This window comes from Antechinus flavipes, chromosome 2, assembly GCF_016432865.1.
Source record: "Antechinus flavipes isolate AdamAnt ecotype Samford, QLD, Australia chromosome 2, AdamAnt_v2, whole genome shotgun sequence".
Taxonomy (NCBI): Eukaryota; Metazoa; Chordata; class Mammalia; order Dasyuromorphia; family Dasyuridae; genus Antechinus; species Antechinus flavipes.
In genome coordinates this window covers 187174255-187189570 of record NC_067399.1, presented here as the reverse complement: position 1 = coordinate 187189570, position 15316 = coordinate 187174255, and the positions used below count along the sequence as shown (strand labels likewise).

The following is a 15316-nucleotide window of genomic DNA, read 5'->3' as shown; positions in this document are numbered from 1 at the left end:
TGATTAATTTATATATTTTACACATATAAATATATTTTGTATAATTAATTATTTTTATTTACATACTTTGCATTTTTATTAATACTGTAGTACTGTAATATCAATATTCTCTATTGAAATTCAGATCTGATATTTCATTGTAGTTTGAAAATGTCCCTGAGTAGCCAGGTTCAAAATGGTTCTCAACTTTATTCCTCAAGGAGGGCTAAAAGGATAGCATTCTAAGCTCTGGAAGGTCCTGACAACTTGGAAACATTTTGAGTACCAGCCAAGTGATGAACTCCATACTTGTCATATGAGAAATAATGAGTTAGATTTGGAGAGACTTGCTAGAGCAGGTATCCATAGGGAAATAATCTTTTCAGACTTAGAATTTCTCTTCAGTTAATAATCATTTATTAAGCATTGATTATTTGCCAGGAATTGTGCAAAGAGCTGTGTTAAGTAGAGAACACACTGTGCTCAAGTTGTAGAGGTGCCATGATCTACATCATTAGTACATAGAATGCATATGCTGATGACATCAGATTCTTGAGTTATTGAATGGTAACTGCAAAAAATGAAAACATATCTCTAGGAGAAAAAAAATAGATTTTATGAATAGATTCTATCTTATGAAAGAATAACATTTTAGATTATTTAAGACCCTATAAATCAATTAAAAAGTGTTTTATTAAGTAGCACCTATATTCTAGCCCTATGCTAGGCAGTGTGGATACAAAACCTAAAATTAAATTCTTCAAGGTGCTTATATTCCATAAAGAAAAATAGCACAGACCTGTATGCAAGGATGTGCTGAAATAACCTCATACTACTGCCTTGCAAAATCCAATTATTAAATTTCTAGCATGAACGTTTATACCTTTGAAATCAGCAAATGCTATGGATCAGATCTTGTTGTTTTTTTTTTTTTCCAAATTGTCTAGTTTTAAAGTGATAGAGAAAATGTTGATGCTGATTAAATTTTAAAATATTTTAGTACTTTTTTCTCCAGAGAGCTTTTTGTTAAACATGAACATTCCTACACATATGCAAAATATATTCAAAATAACTACAAAAAATTGGTAGGTGAGACAATCAGTTGGGGGATATGAGAAAAGATCTTGTGTAGAAGGTAAGATTTTTAGCTGAACTTTGAAGACATTAAGGGATTCTAGACTTGGGGATAAACTAGGGCAAAGGATCAGGAATGGGAGATGAAATGTTATATGACAGACTCATTAGACCAAACAGTATATATAAGTGAAAAATGTCTAATAAGCAGGAAAAGCTAGGATGAAGTCAAATTGTGAATGGATTTAAATTTCAAGCAATGTTGTTCTTGTTCAGTTGTGTCTAATTCTTTGTGACCCCATTTGGGGTTTTCTTGGCAAAAACACTATAATGGTTTGCCATTTCCTTCCCCAGTTCATTTTACAGATGAGGAAATTGAGACAAAAAGGAATAAGTGACTTGCTCAGCATCACATATCTAGAAAGTGTTTGAGTTTAGATTTGAATTTAGGAAGATGAGTCTTTCCAACTCTAGGCACAGCACTTTATCCACTGTACCACCTAACTGTCCTAGCTAGCAGAAGGACTTATATGCGAACCTGCAGGTAAAAGGAAGACACTGGAATTTGTTAAGCAGGGTGATGGCTAGGACAGATTTTTGTTTTATTATGCCACTCTGGCAGTTTTGTGGAGGTTAGCTTGGAGAAGAAAGATTTGACAGCATTATCAGTTAAGAGGCCATTAAAGACTGCAGTTAAGAGGTAATGAGGGTCTGAACTAGGGTCTATGACTAGACAATAAACTGTTAGAGCTGGAAGATACTTCATAGATTTTTGTTGTTTGTCCTTTGTGCTTGAAGAAAGTATGGAGGTGAGGCCATGACAGGCAAGTAAATTGGATTTAAATGAGAAAAACTGAGCAGTTATAAGATCATGGAACGGCTTGGTAGTATAGTGGATAGATCAATGAATGGGGCTGGAATCAGGAGGACCTGAGTTCAAATTTGACCTCAGATACTTACTAGCTTGTGACTAGGGGCTTAATCTCAACTGGAGATCAACTCATCTAGAAAGAGAGAGAGAAAAAAACAACAACTATTAGGACTTTAGAGGTATGACCTAGTTCATAAACCATAAATTTGGAGCTAAAAAGAACACCTTAGAGATCAATTGGCTTGGTGGAAAGAGACAGAATGATAGGAATCTCTAAACCTGGCTCTGCCATGTTAGATAGTTCCTTTCACTGGTCTTATTTATCTATTTCTAAAACTGAAGGTTTTAAACTAGATAACTTTAAAGGTCATTTTGAGTTTCAAAAGTTCAAGAAAAACACCTCCTACCTTAACAGTTAAATAACTAGAGGCTCCAGAAAGATGAATTGATTTGCTCAACATCAAGCTGCTTAAACTTAGTTTATTCTGGCCTTGATATGAACACTCTCCTGATTCCTACTTCAATATTCTTTCTGTCCCCCCAAAACTGCCTCCTATAAAAAAATGCTCTTCTAGAAACACATTGCCTTCATACTCTTAAGAAACTTTCAAATGAAATATGATTCACTTAGAGAAAAGAAAACTTGGGGTGTTTGAGTATGACCAGAACATTTACTTTTCCTCTCTTATTTCAGTGTTTTTAAACATTAAAGGAATTTGATAACTGTGTGAGTGAGAATCATAATTGTATCATGGCCTAGAAAAGCAGATTTTTGTATGATTGGGAATCAATGACAGAGTTACTAGAATGGATTGTTAAGAATGGGGGAATGCTCACAGACTATCCTCCTTTAATCATCCATGCCAATGAAAAGGCATGAAAAATTTTTTTCTTTTTGCTAAGGCAATTGGGGTCAATTGACTTGCCCAGGGTCACACAGCTAGGAAATGTTAAGTGTCTGAGGTCAGATTTGAACTCAGGCTCTCCTGCTTTCTGGACTGGTGCTCTATCCATTGCACCACTTAGTTGCCCCAAGAAACCTAATTTAAAGATAGATAGGAAACCACACTAAGATGAAAATTCCAAACATAATATGCTTTCAGAAGGCTTCAAAATATCCATAGCTATTGTGAACATCTGACAAAGGCAAACTCTTTGGTCCCACCACTGAACAGAAGTAGCCCATTCTACTTTGACAAATCTTAGGACGTTTTAAATTTTCAAGTCCTATCTATTGCTCTTGGTACTGTCTTTGAGGCTAAGGAAAATAAGTCTAATTCTTCTGTGTGAATACTCTCCAAATATTTAAAGATATCTATCCTGTTCTCTCTAAGTCTTCCCTTTTGTAGACTGATCATTTCAACCATCCTTATATGGCATGAACACGATGCCCTTTTTTATGTTTGTCCTCCTTTGTGTATTCTTCAGTGTATTAATATATCTAGCCTAAACTGTGGTGACCAAAACTTACTACATAATCTAACTGGTATGAACAAAACTTTTAATTCCTGACTCTTTTAAAGTAGTCCATAATCTCATTGAAATTTTTTTCTTTTAAAAAGATATCATGTAACATTGTTGACCGAGAATAACTTTCAGTTCATTAAAACCATTAGAACTTTTTCAGAAATACTGCTAGATATGCTTGCCCTGTCTTATTCTAGTAAAGCCACTTTTGAACCTAAGGTTCAGCTGATAAATTTATTCATCGTCCTAGATTCAGCCTGTTGCCCTAGTTTATTAAAGTCTTTGTATCTTGACCCTCCCATCCAGTGAGTTAGCTGTTCCTTCAGTCATGTGTCACCTGCAAATCTGATACTAGGTCATCTATGCCTTAGTCTAAATCATTGCTGAAAATTTGAAACAAACAGGGCCATGTTTAGGTCCTTGGGGTACTCTATAATACTTTTTTTCCAGGTGGATTTAAAACTACTAATGACTACTCTGAATCAGGGCAACCAATCATTGTCAACTCCATCTAATTGTCATGTAATCTAGTCCATGTTTTCCACAAGAATATCATGAGGAACTTTATCAAATAGTTTGCCAAAACATATATTTCTTCTTTGTACAATATTCTCCTGATGTACTAGTTTAGAAAATCTACCACAGACAAAACAACATCAGTTAGACACAACCTGTCCTTCAATCAATCCACATATCTATAACTATATCTAAATCTATATCTAGATCTATACACGCATATGTATGTCTGTACACATATATGTGTATATTTAATAGATGAGGCCAGATGAATTTATATATACAAGATGTATATAGAATAAATGGAAGGGGATTGATGCAAAAAGAGATATACTGGTACTAGTACTGTCACATTTATATAATTCTTGCAATGTGCCAGATACCGTGATAAATGCTTTACAATTATTATCTCATTTGATTCTCACAACAACCCTGTTATTACTATCTCCTTTTTACAGATAAGGAAAGTGAGTCAAATAGAGATTAAGTGACCTGCCTGGGGTTATGGCTAGTTAGTGTATAAGGCAGGTTTTGAACTCAAGTTTTTCTGATAGCAGGTCCAACACTGGATTCACTTCACCGCCTACTTCTCTGATGCTATTGTGTAAATTATATATTTATAAAGAATTCCTTTCCAGGATGAAGATGACCAAATGCAATCTCCATACACTCTCATATCTCTTTTCTTCTTTCCTCTTGCTAGTAAATGAGAGGGAAAGATAGTGTAGGAGATATCGTAGGCATAGACCAATCTGAACATGACTGTAGGCCTTAGTTAGATTATGTATAAACTAGATGTGGGAATATAAAATGTTTTGCCTATAGTTAGACTAAGAGGCTTATTCTTTGTAACTCTGAAAAAAACAAAATAAAACATTATGGTTCAATAGGGAAAAAGTCCAATTGAAAATATGAATGACAATATTATATCAGTGTATATATTGCATTGTAAAGTGGATTTATGCCCACTTTCTATATTTAAATACATAAAATGCTAATGAAAATGTCCAAATTATGGTAAAACAAATTCTAAATTATACATTATTGTTCTGTTCACATTTAAGCTAAAGCTTTGTGGGCTTTTTTTTTAAGTTAAGGAGTTTTGCTCCAATATGACCAAAGATTGAATATAATATTTACATTTCATAAGCACCAATGAATTTTATATCTTACCTATTATTCCATGGAATTCATCAGTCCATGGATTCCTCAATCAATATTTCAGATAATCAAATCATGTCAATTGTCAAATGATAAGTTTTGATAAGAGAGGCACAAACAGAAGAACACTTAATGAATATAAGAGTTAATATGATTTGGCATTTAATTATAATGTGTGGATTTCCCTGGGGGAAGGTATTGGGAGGTGAGGAAGGTAAATTGCATGTATCAAAATAGCTATGAAGTGCTGCATTGATCTAATTTAATCAGAGAAAGCTTCTTAGAGTGGATTGATTTTGTCTCATGTCCTGATAAAGCTTATTGAGAGCAGCTGAGAGAAGTTGCTCTCTTTAATAATCCTTTGCTGCAGCAAGACCAGCCAGTGAGCTTAGGCTTTTTAGCAATATTTCTGCCATATCTCTGGTAGATAGATATTGTGAGTTGAAGACAAATAAGCAGAAAGAAATTCCTTTTAAGAACATACCAATTTCTCATGTTGTAATCTGCTATCAGGCATGTTTCTTTTTGCAGGAACCCAGATCAGTGTGGATTAGGATTCAGTGCACAAAGCCTTCCATCAAAGCTATGATTTTAAGTCATAAGTCAATTCTTTTTTTCTGCCTTCCTTTCAGCAAGTATGAACTACATGTCAAAACCAAAAGGATCTTGTATTCCTCATGATTGTTGTGCTTAAAAAAAAAGACCCATCCTTTCTTCTCTTGCTTCTGTTCCTCTTTTAGCTTCTTTTCTCTATGTTTTTATTATTTCTCTCTACTTGATACCTAACAAGTTTATTTCTTTCTTATTGCTATCTGCTTATAGACAGTCTTTAGTGTGGATATGGCATATTTCTTATAGATCACAAGAAAAGCAGGACAGAGGGAAGAACTCTGGACTGAGTCAAAAATTCTGATTTGGGCTGCTAGCTTTATGATTTTAGGCAAATTACTTAATCTCTCAGCCTCAGTTCTCTTATGATATGGAAGTAATAATAGCACCTATCTCCCAGGATTGTTGTGAGAATCACATGAGATAATATTAATAAAGTACTTTAACAATCTAAAAGAACTGTATAAATGCTGGATATTACTTATGTTGTAATCATTGTCATATATTCATATTTTTAAAATTGGTATAGGAGTCAGCATGACAAAGTATGTAGAAATCCAGCCAGCTATAGAGATAGTGAGACATGGGATCACAGTGTACCTCTGATGCATGCTAGTTGTGTGATTGTGGGGAGGTCACCTAATTTCTTAATGTCTCAGGAACTGACTATAAATAATAGACTGCATATTTGTAGAATATGTTGGTAGTTCTAGATACCTCAAAGTAGTTTCATGAGGATCAAATGAGATAAGACATGTAGAACATAATCATAATTACATAATCATAATAATGATAATTGGTATTTTTATAACACTCAGGTTTACAAAAATACTTTCCTCAATTACTCACTGAGATTTTTTAATGCCCTCTATTTTACAGATGATGAAATAGGTTCAGGAAGTTTGAACTAGGACTCAAACCATGTATTTTAACTATAAGACCAGTATTCTTTCTCTTATATATTTCATTTTGTTTAATCCTTTCATTAATCAGTTATGAATCAATAAAATTCATTAAGAGCTTCCTATGTGTCCAGTAAAATACTAAGTTCTGGGGATACAAAAAGGCAAAAAATGGTTCTTGCCCTCAAGGAATTTAATAATCTAATGTGTAAGACAACAACCAAACAAATTTCACTAGTGAAACTTCATCAAAGTACATTGGCAACAATATTGCAACTTACAGTCTTCAAGAATTGCCTGGTACACTGATTTAACCAAGATCCTATAGACCTGCCTCTAGATCTTTTTGACGCCAAGATCTTTAACATTTCACTGCCTTTCTTGCCTATTTATAGTCTAAATTAGTATAGACAATAATAACATATATTATAGTAGTAGATGGGATTTATTTGTCATTTGAAGAATTTCACAAATTAAGGTTTACAAAATACATTATTTCACTTAAGCTTTCCTAAACCTAGTCAAGAGGATATGACGGTTATTACTTCCATTTTAAGGTAAAAGAAATAAGAGTTGAGAGTGGTAAAGTGATTGACCAATGGTTTCAAGGCTAATAAATGTTGGAAGCAAGATCCGGATCCATATCTTCTGTTGCTAGGACTTGTGCCACTATCTACTCCTTCTTCTTACAATTCCTTGAAGCAAGGAGTGCAAGGAAGAATGTCTCAATTTCATGGATGAGATGTCTCAAAGAGATTAAATAATTAGATATCAATAGAATACATATTTAGGACCCAGATTTAAGCTGATTCAAAGTGGGGCATACTTTTAATTATACCAGAAGTAAGTTAGCACAAGGCAAGTAAGGCACTTAATTAATATTTGTCTTTTGACTTGGAAGAATAATCTAAGATTCTGGTTCTTACTGCCTTTGCCACAGACATACTGTGTGACCTTGGATAATATACTTAATGTTTCAGTACTTGTGTGTGCTTGGCAGAATTTCAATTTACCTTGTTTTCCAGCTGTTCTTGTACTGAGAAGTTCAAGTAGACTTGACACAGAGAGTCCCTAGAGCCCTGATTCCTAACCTTTTTGGAGATATGGCACCATTGAATCATAACTTGATTTCTTTCTTTTTAAAAATGATATATTGATGCCCCTTTTTCTTTATATTCCAGTCAATTTTTAACAGCCCCTTTCCACTTTGAATTATTCCTTGAAACAATGAAAGACAATTAGGATAATTAATGGACAAAGTGACTGATAATTTGTTGCAACATTTTTTCATATTCAATCTGGATTCTTTATGCTGCTGCTTAAATTTACTTTCCCCCCATATATTTATTTATGTGTAAAGTAATTAGCACAATGCCTGATATATAACAGGTGTTTAATAAATGCTTACTCCCTTCCTTTTCTTTTTTTCTGGTCTAAGTGCCTTTAGTTACAGCTCCTAGTACATGAACGCTTATCTCCCATCTCCATGTATTTGCATAAAATATGTACTTCACTGGCATCACATAGAATCTCTAGCATTCTTCAAAGTGCTACCTGGTATTCAAAGACTTTCCTGCTCTCTGCTTCCAATTGTTAGCATTCTCCCCCTCCCCCTCCCTGAAATTATTTTGTATACTTTGGTATATACTTTGTTTTCATTTACTTTTATATGTGTATACAATCAGAGTATACAATGGAGCATATTCTCCTCCCTCCTTTCCGTTAAAATGGAAGCTTTGTGAGGGCAGAAGCAATTACGTTTTTATTTTTATATAGCATGCTAAACTCAGTGCCTTGCAAGTGATAGCACTTAATAGTAATAGTCACATATACTTTTACTTTAAATAGAGCTTTAAGCTCTATAGAACATATAGAAATGGAGCTTTAAACTCTATAAATCACTTCATAAATATGATCTCATTAGGTCCCATCAAATGAGGCAGTTGATGTTAAAGATGACTTAATCAAGGTCACACAGGGAATAATGGGCAGTTTCACCAGGATTATCTGTTTCCAAGTCTTGTACCTCTTCCAAAGCAACTAGCACATAGTAAAACTATTTTACAGGCTTATCCTAGTATTGTTATTAAGTCTTGCTTTTAAACAATTAGATTTTCCAAATTTTGCAACCTTATCTTACTTAGTATTCATGCTTTTCTAAGTGTGACAGAGATTTAAATACAGATGACTGAGACAAACTATCTTTTAACCCAATCATTTTAATTTCCTGGATAGAGAAATGAGATATCTCACTGTGAGTTTTATCCTTTATACACCTGGGGCTACAGAGTTCTTGTGGGTCAATTTCTCATTCTAGCAGAATCTATCTATTTTATCTGACCTTCACTGGATTGTTGAGGTCAATGTTGGGAGCTGTTCCTAAGAAATAAAGGCAGATTAGATTCAGGAATCATTTTATGTGCTAAGATGATTGTTTACTGCAAATACATGTGATCATTTGATTCAGTTCCTGGGAAGTCCATTTGTACAAATTTTTTTCAGAATTAATACATGCATTTCTCCATTTGAACCTCCCATTTTCCCACTTGCAAGCTGTGATTTTCCTCCATTCTTTTTTGAATGAAAGGGATCTTTAAAAGAGGAATGTTTGCAATTTTATCATAATTGGAACTCTACCTATTACACAGCTCCAGTCATTTTGGCCATCTTAAGTTCAGTTATTAATTAGGTTTCTACTTACTATCACTTCAAGCCTCACTGGATTATTTTTCTTACAATTTTATTTTATGCATTTTTCAACATTGACACTTGCAGAGCCTTCTGTTCCAAATTATCCCCTCCTTCTTCCATCCCTTCCCCTAGATGACAGGTAGTCCAATATTAAACATGTTAAAATGTATGTTAAGTCCAATATATGTATACATATTTATACAGTTATCTTGTTGCACAAGAAAAATTGGATCAAGAAGAAAAAAAAAAAAAACCCTGGGAAAGAGAACAAAATGCAAGCAAACAACAATAAAAAGAGTGAGAATGCTATGTTGTGGTTCACACTCAGTTCCCACAGTCTTCTCTCTGGATATAGATGTTTCTTTTCATCACTGCACAATTGAAACTGGTTTGAATCATCTCATTGTTGAAGAGAGCCACAGCCATCAGAATAGATCATTATATAGGCTTGTTGTTGCCTTGTATAATGATCTCCTGGTTCTGCTCATTTCACTTAGCATCAGTTCATGTAAGTCTCTCCAGGCTTCTCTGAAATCATCCTGCTGTTTATTTCTTATAGAACAATAATATTCCATAACATTCATATACTACAATTTATTCAGCCATTCTCCAATTAATGGACATCTATTCAGTTTCCATTTTCTTGCCACAACAAAAAGGGCTGCCACAAACATTTTTGTACATGTGGGTCCCTTTTTCTCCTTTAAGATCTCTTTGGGATATAAACCCAGTAGAATCACTCATGGGTCAAAGGATATACACAGTTTGATAACTTTTTGAGCATAGTTCCAAATTGTTCTCCAGAATGGTTGGATTTGTTCACAATTCCACTAACAATGTATCAATGTCCCAGTTTCCCACATCCTCTCCAACATTGGTCATTATCTTTTCGTGTCATCTTAGCCAATCTGAGAAGTGTATAGTGGTATGTCAGAGTTTTCTTAATTTGTATTTCTCTGATCAATAGTGGTTTGGAGCACCTTTTAATATGACTACAAATAGTTTCAATTTCTTCATCTGAAAATTGTCTGTTCATATCCTCTGACCATTTATCAAATGAGGAAAGGCTTGAATTCTTATAAATTTGAATCAATTGTCTATATATTTTAGAAATGAAGCCTTTATCAGAACCTTTGAATGTAAAAATGTTTTCCCAGTTTATTGTTTCCCTTCTAATCTTGTCTGCATTAGTTTTGTTTGTACAAAAACTTTTAAACTTAATTTTCTTACAATTTAAAAACTTACTTATTCACATACATTATTTTCTTTCAATAAAATATAATTTTCTTGAGGGCAAAGGCTATTTTCATTTTGGATTTTGTGTCCCCAGAACCTAATAAAGTAATAGATGCTTGCTGAATAGGTTGAATTGAAAATATCAGCATCAGCATCAGCATCATCACCACAACACTTTTGTTTACTGATAATTCTGGAGATTATTATGTTTTTCAGCCACATTGTTATTGTAAATGAACTTCCTATCTGAAAGATGAGTAGATAGAAAAAGATGCAGAAAATATTGAGAAGAGGCAGCAGATCATAATGGAAGATAAGCTGGCTTTGGAGCCATGAAATCAGATTTCAAATCCTCCATCTGCCATATTTTGGCTGTGTGACTCTAGGCAAGTCATTTAAGTTTCTCAGATCCAGAGAATTTACTAAGATAAAAAAAATTGCAAAGAATGTGCTGATATGTAAAAGGAGTTTTCTTATCCAGAAATTCCCTCTACTAAAGACACCACATCACAGGTATCTTTCTTACTCTTTTCTCACCCATCCCCTTCCCCACTAGCAAAGAAAAGAAACAAGAAAAATATATTAAAAAAAGAAACCAGTATCTCTTTGGAAGAAGATTTCAGAACTTCATTGAGATCACAAACTATTGGATAAGATTGAACAACAATAACAGCAACAAAGCTATAGATATAGAAATTAAAAAAAAGCAAAACCACAAAATCTAATACTAATTTTTATATAGTTCTTTAAGATTTGTAGCCAGGACATGATGCAGGATTATATGCTTATAGTCCCACAAAGAGTTATGGGTACATAAAAACGTTAGTAGCTAGAAAAAAAAAAAAAAAAAGCACTTTTATCTTGGGTCCACATATCCCTAAATGCCTCATTGGGATTAAAGCATTAGTTCATGCTCCCTTTAGAAGTGAGGGATGAGGCCTTTATTTCCTTAGTGAAAGATCCATTGGCTGATTTAAGTTGGTTAGAAATGAAAATAAATCATTGGATATATATTGCCAGACTAGGAAGGGACTTTAGAACTGAGAACACAGAGTGACAGATCTGGAAGAAAGATCAAAACATACAATACCAGAATGAAAATGACCTTAAGAGATCATATAGACCAACATCTTCTTTTTACAGACAAGGAAACTAAGGCCCTTAATGCAAAAGTCACTTGGTCAGAGTTGCACATTTAGCTAAAGGATGTATGGGAATTTGAACTCTCAAAGAAGCCCTTAGATTAAATTTTTATTTATTGTTTTTTTTTAGGAATATTTCTTGAATTGTCCTGATTTTCTTTTAGTCTGCTAACTTCATTCTCCCCCATCTATAAGTCAATAGTAAACAAAGGCAAAAGCAAAACAAGCATAATAAGAAAGCAAGCTGTGCTAAAGGAAACTCGATCAACACATTGGCAAAATTTGGCTTTTCTACTTTCTGAAACTAATAGTTCCCTGGAGGAAAAACAAACAAAAAAAATCCTGAGATTTCAAGCTCTGTAATTAGTTCTACATCTCTACTCCTTCCCCCAGTGGGAATAACACAAATATATTAAAGCACTGATGTTTTTGAGACCTTTATTCTCTGACTGCAAGATAATAAGAAGATAGGGAGGGTTCAAAGCCCTAAAAATCAGGTTTGGCATCTGAAAGAATTGTCAATTTGCCTGAATTCATGAGCAACAGTGCCACCTAGCGGACCAAGCTGCTTCATATAGTCTCCAGAGGGATCTCACTGACAGAGAAGCTTTACTGACAAAGGTACCAAACTGGATATCTCTCTGTCTCTAGGGATTTTTTTTTTTTTTTTGAAGTAGGAACTTGGTCCTTAGCTGCCTCAGCACATCATCCTTGGCTTTGATTATCTTTGTAAAGTTGTGTCCATAAGCAGCTGAGCCTGAGAGGAGGATTTGCTGTTAGAAGTCTTAGCCCCAGTAGTTTCCAGCCAGATGACAAACTGTGGGGGCTGCAATTTTTGCCCTCAGTCTCAGCAGCACAGTGACAAGGGACCCAACCCAATGGAAGCCCCATGGAAGAAAATTCTGAGGTCTAAAGCCAGCTCTTTCTACCTAGTGGAGTGGGAGAAAAATAGGAAGTTATTTTTCTAAACTGCATGATGAATCAGCTTATGGTCAACCAATCAGTAGAGACAGAGAATCTAGGAAATGTAAGTTGCTGTGTTAGCTTTTAGAACTGAGGGGGCAGGAAACCTGTTGGTTCTCCTCCCCTTTTGCAGTCTTGACCCAGGAGCTACAGAAAATGAAATGCTTTTTGATATAAACATCAGGAAGAACAGGTAGAGGTTTTTATCTTTTATTTTTTTCATTCTCTCTACCCACAGGAGGAAATGGATCAGCATTTGAATCCAAGTTTAAGCTTAACTCCATTCATAATAACGGCTGGTATTTTTGTAAGGCTAATGGTTTGCAAAGCACTTTAGCTACATTATATCATTTGATTCTTACAATAGTCCTGTAAAGTAGATACTTTTTAACATTCCCAATTTATAGATGAATCAACAAACAAGTATTTATTAAAACAAATAGATTGAGGCTGAGAGATTTTAATGGACTTTCCTAGTCCAGTTTGCAAATTTTCTAGCAGATAGATGGCTCAATGATTAGTATGCCAGGTTTGGAATTAGGAAGATTGCTCTTTGTAAATTCAAATCTAGCCACAATTACTTAGTAGCTGCTTCACCTTGGATAAGTCATTTAACCTTGTTTATCTCAGTTTCCTTATTAGTAAAACGAGCTGGAGAATATCTGAACAATATTTTTGCCAAGACCCACAAGTGGGGTCACAGAAAGTTGGACATGACTGAAGGATTCAGCAGCAACAACAAAATGGTGAAGCAGGATTTTTAACTCAGATTTTTCTTGACTATGGACCAACACTTTATCCAATGAGCCACTTTTCTACATGGTTTATTATACAATAATGAAAATTATCCAGAAATACAATCAGGGTACTACCTTACCTTTTCCATGACTTCCTCCTTTCTTGCTGTTTCTGATCATATCAAGTCTCCTCAGTTTTAAATTCTTTTTGAGCTCCCCTTATGCTTTCCTGTAAATGGGAAGTCAAGGTGAATCATTGTCCTCGCTTAGGACTCCCTTTATTCTTCTATCTTTTAGATATCCTTATCTTACTTCTATTTCACTTTTAATAATCCCCAATGTGCCTATGAGTTCATTATCTTCTCTTAACATTTAAAAATAGAATACATATTCTATATCTTTTAATATTTTACAATATACTCAGGAGAAAACAAATTCCAAACCCCCAAATCTCTGCCTCTGCAACCTGATTCCCCAAAATGGAAAGAAAAAGATAATTAATGAGGGAGACAGTGTTGATAAGGGCTACTGGAGCTCAGAAGATAACAAGATTTAAATTTTAAGGGACTTCATTTAAATTGGCAACTAGGTAGTACCTGACTAGGACTTAGGAAGATCTGAATTTAAATCTGCCCAGAGATACTTTCTAGCTCCATGACCCAAAACAAACCACTTACGTATCTGATTCACTTTCCTCCATTGCAGAATGAGGGATAATAACAATTCTTACTTCCAGAGTTGTTGGGATGATCAAATAAAATAAGATTTGTAAAGACTTTGCAAACTTTAAAGTTTTATGAGAGGAGAAATGATTTGCTTTAGTACTAAGTAGCAGAATTGGAATTTGAACCCAGATCTTGAAGTCAAAATCCACTGATCTTTCACTGCAGCACAAAGAGAGAGAGAAAGACTATTGTGGGCTGGTATAGGCAGGGTAGCTTTTACTGGAGGGATGGGGTTTGAAGATGGATAGACATTTGAAAGATGCATCTTCTGTGAGTGATGAAAAGAAGGATATTTCAGGACTATTAAGACTGGAAAGAACCTTAGAGATCATTTAGTCCAACTTCTTCATTTTGTAGAAAAAGAAATTGAGATCACAAAGGTGAAATTGCTTGCCTAGAGTTATATCGATTATACATTAGTGGCAAAGCTGGAACTTGGATACCTAAGATATGTTCAGGAAATGATAAGGCTTTGATCCATGAAAATAAACAGACTGTAATGTTCTGTTATCCAGTTTTCTAAGATTATATATGCTATATCAGCAGAACATGGTGATTAGCAAGCTGGCCTCAGGGTCAAGGAAATTTGGGTCCAAGTCCCAGTTATGACATATACTCACTCTCAGTGCTTGACCTTGCATTGGTGACTACTTATCAGTATCCTTGCTAACTCTCTAAACCTCTGAGGTATAGAGTAGGTGCTCCTCTGCATTGGTAGTGAGAGGTTTTTCATTAGAAATTCACTATATCAACACACAATTGGCATAGTCATAGATACACATATATTCTTTCTACATGCAAATTCATGTTCACATATATTTTATTACCCTGAGTAAAAAGAGACTACTACTGTGCATGCAGCAGAGATATTCAAGAATTGAAAGGGAATTAAATCAAAAAGATTGAAGGAAGAGAAGCAGGCACTTTGCTTCAAAACCTGACAAGGGAGTGAATTGAGTGTTGGCAAAGACCAACCATTCTTTAGAATGGTTATTCTCAGAAAATTCAACTATTCCCTTAAGGGACCAAGAAGAAACTGAAAGTACTGCTGCTCACACTACATTGTCTCTCAACCCAGGGGGACAGATGGAAAAGTACCTCTCTCTGGGGACTAGAGCAAGGAGAGCAACCCCAGGAGAGAACATCCAATGTTCAGATGCCTTTCTGCATCCAATAGTCGAAAGAAGTAGGTGGAAGATGTTTTGTTTAATCTACAAGAAGTGTTCATAAATGTTAATGTTGC

At 34.6% G+C, this 15316-nt stretch overlaps 1 protein-coding gene across 1 annotated transcript in view; it reads left to right on the top strand.

The window, feature by feature from the left end:
• DLGAP2 (DLG associated protein 2) overlaps nt 1-15316 on the top strand; it is a 1170371-nt gene that overhangs the window by 236820 nt on the left and 918235 nt on the right. The gene's annotated exons all lie outside the window — the stretch shown is intronic.